Source organism: Mustelus asterias, chromosome 10 (genome assembly GCF_964213995.1).
Source record: "Mustelus asterias chromosome 10, sMusAst1.hap1.1, whole genome shotgun sequence".
Taxonomy (NCBI): Eukaryota; Metazoa; Chordata; class Chondrichthyes; order Carcharhiniformes; family Triakidae; genus Mustelus; species Mustelus asterias.
The window spans coordinates 121324278-121332423 of NC_135810.1; positions in this window are offsets into that span (position 1 = coordinate 121324278).

The window sequence follows — 8146 nt, forward strand, 5'->3', positions numbered from 1 at the left end:
AATCCCCTTAACCCCATCTATTTACCCCAGCTAGTCCCCCTAACAGAAAGGGGCAATTTAGCATGGCCAGTCAACCTAACCTGCACGTCTTTGGACTGTGGGAGGAAACCGGAGCACCCAGAGGAAACCCACGCAGACACGAGGAGAACGTGCAGACTCCGCACAGGCAGTGACCCAAGGCTGGGAATCGAACCCAGGTCCCTGGTGCTGTGAGGCAGCAGTGCTAACCACTGTGCCACCGTGCCACTTTAGAAGTCAAATCGTCTATGTGGTATAGAATCTGTCTAATTTCTGGTTCATGACTGGTCGATATCACATTACACCAGGGCAGAGTTGTTTCTGAACCAGCCTGACTACCTCAGGAATAGTTAAGTGTCACTCCAGTGGCACATTGAGCACTTTTTGGTTGCTGATCAGGCTTTATCTTGAGTTTCACTTGAGCTTCCTTCATTGAGCCCAGTGTCTCTTTGAAAACACTCTTGTATTTATCCAGAAGGTGCTGTAGTCTGTTTTAACATCGACCAATCTGCTGACAGCACTCCAGTTAAGCTTTACCTTCCCCAACCATGATCTCCCAGTTCGAGCTGGAAAATTACCAGGGGCCACACGGAGAGGCAACTCCGCTGTTTGTCCACTCAACTCTACATTGACCGTGATGTAACCTTTTAACGGAATGATCTCTTCCATGCACATCCTTAATATCACATCAGCTGGTTTTAAAGGAAGATGATTCAGCTTTTATTGGTATATAATCTGAGGAATTAAAGATACAGGAGCACCAGCATCAACCTCCATCCAACAATAGGTATGCACCTAACATCGGGATCAGCCAGAATCAATGTGATCCACCCTGTATGGACAAGTCATTCAGTTACAGTTCTTCATCATATTTCTGGACATTCTCTCCTTCACAGTCGCAATTCTTTTCTTCCATGTTGTAAATTCTTTTTGTAGAATGCAACTTGTTCTTCTTAAAGGTACCAGATTCTTATTCTGAATATTCTGCTCGGGGGAAGTTAGTCTAGCCCAACAAGTTTTTGCAATGTGACCCATGTTGCCATAATTTGGACACTAACCTTGCTCCAGCATTCACTCTCTCAATGACCCATTTTGGCACATCTGTGACATGCTTGTTGCTGTTTTGATTTCTTACGGACAGTTCCCAACTTGTGGATCTTCACTCCTGCACCAAATTGTGAAACCTCTTCAGCAGCCAGTTCCATCCACACTGTGATTTCTGCTGCTGTCTTTAAAATCAAAACATGTTCAGCAAGCAATCTTCTTTAGATAGCCTCATTTTGGAGACCGCAAACTAGACAGCTTTGACGATTCTACCCGATTTATTTTTCTGGTAGGAAACATGATATTTATTTTTTTCCTTATTTTTCATACTTGGAATTCATTGTATTATTTGGGGAGGCAGTGGTGTCGTGGTACTTTCACTGGACTAGTAATGCAGAGACCCAGGGTAATGCTCTGGGGACCCGAGTTCAAATCCCACACGGCAAACGGTGAAATTTGAATTCAATACAAAATCCAGAATTACAAGTCCATCGATGACCATGAAACCATTGTCGATTGTCATAAAAACCCATCTGGTTTACTATTGCCCTTAAGGGAAGGAAATCTGTCGTCCTTACCTGGCCTGGCCTACATGTGGCTCCAGAGCCACAGCAATGTGGGTGACTCTTAAATGCCCTCTGAAAGTGGCTAAGCAAGCCACTCAGTTCAAGGGCAATTAGGGATGGGTGATAAATGCTGGCCTGGCCAGCGATACCACATCCCATGAAAGAATAAATAAATAATTCACTGACATTTCAATCATTAATCCTGTTGTTGATTTTTCTCAGCTTTCGAATATTCAAAGTACGTGGACCCATGATTTTCTTTCTCTGATCTTTTCTCGATATTATCGCTCAAACTCCCATCCTCGTCGCCAGTTTTATTTTTGTCACGTCCTAAACATGTTGGAGGTTGTAAATTCTGCACAAAAAGAAAAGAGATGCTGTTTGTACACGGAGGGTGGGATATTGAGCCCACGTTCACCATCCGCAAGATTGCAGTGTTAAAGAAGGCATTGAGCATGCTTGGTTTCATTGGTCAGAACATTGAATACAGGAGTTGGGACGCCTTGTTGAAGTTGTACAAGACATTGGTAAGGCCGCAATTGGAATACTGTGTACAGTTCTGGTCACCCTATTATAGAAAGGATATTATTAAACTAGAAAGAGTGCAGAAGAGATTTACTAGGATGCTCCTGGGACATGAATGGCCATGATTTGAGTTATAAGAAGAGACTGGATAGACTGGGACTTTTTCTCTGGAGCGTAGAAGGCTGAGGAGTAATCTTGTAGAGGTCTATAAAATAATGAGGGGCACAGATCAGCTAGATAGTCAATATATTTTCCCAAAGGTAGGGGAGTCTAAAACTAGAGGGCATAGGTTTAAGGTGAGAGGGGAGAGATACAAAAGGGTCCAGAGGGGCAATTTTTTCACACAGAGGGTGGTGAGTGTCTGGAACAAGGAGCCAGAGGTAGAAGTAGGGGCCGGTACAATTTTGTCTTTTGAAAAGCATTTAGACAGTTAAATGGGTAAGATGGGTATAGAGAGATATGGACCAAACGCGGGCAATTGGGACTAGCTTAGGGGTTTAAAAAAAAGGGCGGCATGGACAAGTTGGGCCGAAGGGCCTGTTTCCGTGCTGTAAACCTCTATGACTCTATTGCCTGCGGGGACTCAGAATACAGCGAAACCTGGTGAGATCTGCAACGTCTGATTTTCGCCACCCCTCGCCGGTGACGTGCTCAGGGTCACACCCTCGATGGTGTCAACCTGATTTACATACAGTTAAATTAATTTCCAATTACTAAAGACCCCACCTCACTTCCCTGCCAGCTATTGAGCCGTCACCCATATATTCACACCACACCAATGTGACTTCACTTTAGCGCAAATTACAACAGGTTCACCCAGATGTGAACCTGTCGTGGGCATCCTTCTGGGCACGTCAAGATGAGTATAGCCCCCGGGGGAGAGGGACATGACCAGGCAGTGGCCTTACAATGCCCCCTGGCACAGTTTGGCACTATCAGGCTGGCACCTTGTCAACATGGCAGTGCCCGCCTGTGTCAGGGCAATGCCAGTGGCAGACCCTCGTGGAAGACTCATGGGGGCGGGGGTACGTTTGTGTGCGGTGATGGCTGGGAGCTGACATGGGAGCTGGGGCTGCTTTTGGGGCACGGGGGGGGGGGACTGCAGGGGGTAACAGCATTGACTATGTGGGTAGTGGGTCGGATGGGGGAAGGCATCCAATGTTTGGGAAGCGGGGGCGGGGGGGCGGGAGAGGGGGGAGCTGTCCAGGCACTTACTGTATGGCTTGGGGCGGGGTGGCGGCGGTGGTGGAAGGTGTCTGATGTTCAGGGTGATGGGTGGGGGATGCTGGTCTGACTCCGATCAGGGGGACAGTGGGGTGAATGCTGATTTCAAATCGGGAGGGGGGGGGGGGGGAGGGGGGGGCGGGGGGGTGGTGGGGGGAGGTGTGTGGGGAGCAGGGGTCGGGGGGGCGCCTGAGACCTCTGTGCTGGTTTGGTGGTGGGGGGGAATTATCATGTTTGACTCATGACACCATGTTTAAAGGTCTCGGCACTGCTGAGCTTTGCCGGCGTGTCAAGGTTCCCCCCCGCCGTCCGCATGATGACATGAGTGTTGTCCCTCCTGCCCACTCAGGGAATCACCTCTCTGCCGCTACCTCACTCCCACCCTGACTCAAACATTTTATCCTCATTCTCAACTTTCACATGAGACTAGAGCTCTATCCCACACAATCCCACATTCCACACAATCCCCCCATCCCACACAATCCCCCATTCCACACAATCCCCCATCCCATACAATCCCACATTCCACACAATCCCCCCATCCCACACAATCCCACATTCCACACAATCCCACACAATCTCCCATCGCACACAATATTGACAAAAACGGTTGATGAAGGAAGGGCCGTGGATGTCGTCTATATGGATTTCAGTAAGGCATTTGACAAAGTCCCTCATGGCAGGTTGGTTAAGAACCTTAAGGCTCATGGGATACAAGGAGTGTGGCTAGATGGGTAGGAAACTGGCTTGGCCACAAGAGACAGAGGGTAGCAGTCTAAGGGTCTTTTCCCGGCTGGAGGCCTGTGACCAGTGGTGTTCCGCAGGGCTCTGTACTGGGACCTCTGCTATTTGTGATATATATAAATGATTTGGAAGAAGGTGTAACTGGTGTTATCAGCAAGTTTGCGGATGACACGAAGATAGCGATGAACATTGTCGGACAATACAGCAGGATATAGATAGGCTGGAAAATTGGGCGGAGAAATGGCAGATGGAATTTAATCCAGATGAATGCAAAGTGATGCAGTTTGGAAGAACAATGTAGGGGGGAGTTATACAATAAATGGCAGAGCCATCAAGAGTATAGAAACACAGAGGGACCTCGGTGTGCAAGTCCACAAATCCTTGAAGGTGGCAGCACAGGTGGAGAAGGTGGTGAAGAAGGCATATGGTATGCTTGCCTTTATAGGAAGGGGTACAGAGTATAAAAGCTGGAGTCTGATGATGCAGCTGTATAGAACGCTGGTCAGGCCACATTTGGAGTACTGCGTCCAGTTCTGGTCGCCGCACTACCAGAAGGACATGGAGGCATTGGAGAGAGTGCAGAGAAGGTTTACCAGGATGTTGCCTGGTATGGAGGGTCTTAGCTATGAGGAGAGATTGGGTAAACTGGGGTTGTTCTCCCTGGAAAGACGGAGAATGAGGGGAGACCTAATAGAGGTGTACAAAATTATGAAGGGTCTAGATAGGGTGAACAGTGGGAAGCTTTTTCCCAGGTCGGAGGTGACGATCACGAGGGGTCACGGGCTCAAGGTGAGAGGGACGAGGTATAACTCAGATATCAGAGGGACGTTTTTTACACAGATGGTGGGGGCCTGGAATGTGCTGCCCAGTAGGGTGGTGGAGGCAGGCATGCTGGCATCGTTTAAGACTTACCTGGATAGTCACATGAGCAGTCTGGGAATGGAGGGGTACAAACGAATGGTCTCGTTGGACCAATGAGCGGCATAGACTTGGAGGGCCGAAGGGCCTGTTTCCTGTGCTGTACTGTTCTTTGTTCTTTGTTGTTCTTAATATCCCATCCCACACAATCTCCCATTCCACACAATCCCACATTCCACATAATCCCCCATTCCACACAATCCCCATTCCACACAATCTCCCCTTCCGCACAATCCCGCATTCCGCACAATCCCCCATTCCATATGCTCTTAAACTGGAGACATCTTGGGGCTATAGCACAGAGGGGCAGAATGGGGCTCTGGCCATTCTTCTCCATTTCCCATGGAGGAGACAAACTGACTCTGCGGTATCTCGGTGCCAATTTAATATTGTGGTTCTAGATGTGTAACCCAGGACCCTGTGGTAATGATGGGGACCTCGCAGTTCAAATCACATCATGGTGGTTGGGATGTTAAATAAATCTGGAATAAATTCCTGATATCAGTCAAAGAAAAAGTTGCCTTTGTGAAATGTTTTTCGCAGCCACTGGACACATCAAAGTGCAGAGGAAGTACAATCACCGACCTTTGTGAAATTGTTTACATCTTACTGTTTCACAAAAAGTTGTGATCACATCTGAAATAACATGTTGAGCTTTGTCTTTGAAAGAACGCAGAGAGATTTGCAGAGTCTTGTTGGGATCCGGTGCCTGACTGAATAATTCTGCAGATGTCGCAGGATGAGTCTCAGCTTGTATCGATGAACAGGTGAAAGATATAACCAGAGCTCGCTGGCAAATCTTCAAGATTTTATCCTGTCAGAGGAAGGCAAGCTCACATTGCATCATTTCCCCTCTTACCCAGTGACAACTCCTCATCTCCCATCTCAATACACAAATAATAGCGCATTGTGATTTTCAGTGTTGGTGACTTTCGCACTGAGACTAATCCTATAAGACCCCCTTACAGAGGAGATCACCTTTCCATCAGCCAGGGCTCATTCATAGAATCCCTACAGTGCAGAAAGAGGCCATTCGGCCCACCGAATCTGCACCGACTCTCCGACAGAGCATCTTGCCCAGTGCCGCCCCCCATCCTATCCCCGTAACCCCATGTATTTACCCCACTAATCCCCCTAGCCTTCACATCTTGGGACACTAAGGAACAATTCAGCATGGCCAATCCATCTAACCTCCACATTCATCGCCAGCGATCGTAGTGCACAGAATTACACCAAATTTATAGCACAGAAACAGGCCATTCGGCCCAACTGGCATGTACTGGAGTCTGTGCTGCACCTAAGGCTCCTCCCACCTCTACTCGCACTATCAGCTCATCCCTCTGTTCCCTACTCTCCCTCTCAAGTGTTGATCCTGCTTATCCTTAGATACATCCAATTCACAAAATCTGCTCCTTATGGGTGTGAGTTCCAGATTTCTCTCCATTCTCTCGAATGTGTGTTACTCCTGAATTCCCTGTTGGACAATCTTATATTGATGTTTTTTTAATTCATTCAGGGGGTGTTGGTGTCACTGGCTGGGCCAGAATCTATTGCCCATCCCTAATTGTCCCTTGAACTGAGTTGTTTATTCAGCTTTTCCGCAGGATATCTTAAGCGCCAACCACATTGCTGTGGGTCTGGAGTCACATGTAGGCCAGACCACGTAAGGACAGCAGATTTCCTTCTCTAAAGGGCATTAGTGAACCAATTGTTTTTCCAACAATTGACAATGGTTTCATGGTCATCATTAGATTCTTAATTCCAGATTGTTATTGAATTCAAATTTCACCATCTGCTATGGTGGGATTCGAACTCGAGTCCCCAGAGCATTATCCTGGATCTCTGGATTCCTAGTCCAGTGACAATACCACTGCACCACCGCCTTTTCCTCATTCAGATCCCCGCAGCAAGTAGAACTATCTTCTCCTACGTCTACCTCATCGAATCTATTCAGAATTTTCAAAGCCTCCATCACATAATTCCTTAGCCATCTATCTCCCAACGAAGAGAACCCCGGTTCATTTAAAAATCCTTCCCGATAATTTCAACCTCTCCCGTCTCAGATATCCTTTCTCTAAGGTTTATAGAACCTTAGCTAGGCCGCACTTGGAATATAGTGTTCAATTCTGGCTGTCACACTACCAGAAGGATGTGGAGGCTTTGGAGAGGGTACAGAAAAGATTTACCAGGATGTTGCCTGGTATGGAGGGCATTAGCTATAAGGAGAGGTTGGAGAAACTTGGTTTGTTCTCACTGGAACGACGGAAGTTGAGGGGTGACCTGATAGAAGTCTACAAGATTATGAGGGGCATGGACAGAGTGGATAATCGGAAGCTTTTTCCCAGGGTGGAAGAGTCAATTACTAGGGGGCACAAGTTTAAGGTGCAAAGGGCAAAGTTTAAAGGAGATGTACAAGGCAGATTATTTACACAGAGGGTGGTGGGTGCCTGGAGCTCGATGCCGGGGGGAGGTAGTGGAAGTGGATACGGTAGTGACTTTTAAGGGGCGTCTTGACAAATACATGAATAGGATGGAAATGGAGGGATACGGTCTCCGGAAGGGTCGGGGGTTTTAGTTAAGTCGGGCAGCATGGTCGGTGCAGGCTTGGAGGGCCGAAGGGCCTGTTCCTGTGCTGTAATTTTCTTTGTTCTTTGTTTTCTGCCACCCCCAGAGTTTGCTCAGTTCAAGGTGCTATATAAATGCAAGTTGTTGTTGTGAGTCCCAGCTCCATCGAGCCAGTTTGGTCTCACCCTGATTTCCATCTTCCATTCCAACCCCTGCCATTCGCCATCTCTTTCATTCAATTCCTGGCCTTTCACATGTTTTTTCTCACTATCTCCAGCCGAGGAGTTTTTGTGCAGCAGCTTATATTTTTAGCATCTTTTGTTATTATGGATTCATAAACCCATTATCTGCCTCTTAGCGGCGTGAGGCAATGCAGCCAGTGTGACACTTGTTCTCTCTACTCCTCTTCATTCTCTTTAGTCCTGTTAAGTGCTCATTTATCCACCAGTGCTAATGCAGGAGTTCGCCTTTGAGAGATTAACCTCTGCGGATACTGAGGGACCAGCTGTTTATTTCCAGTATCTTCTGGTTTTGTAATCAGA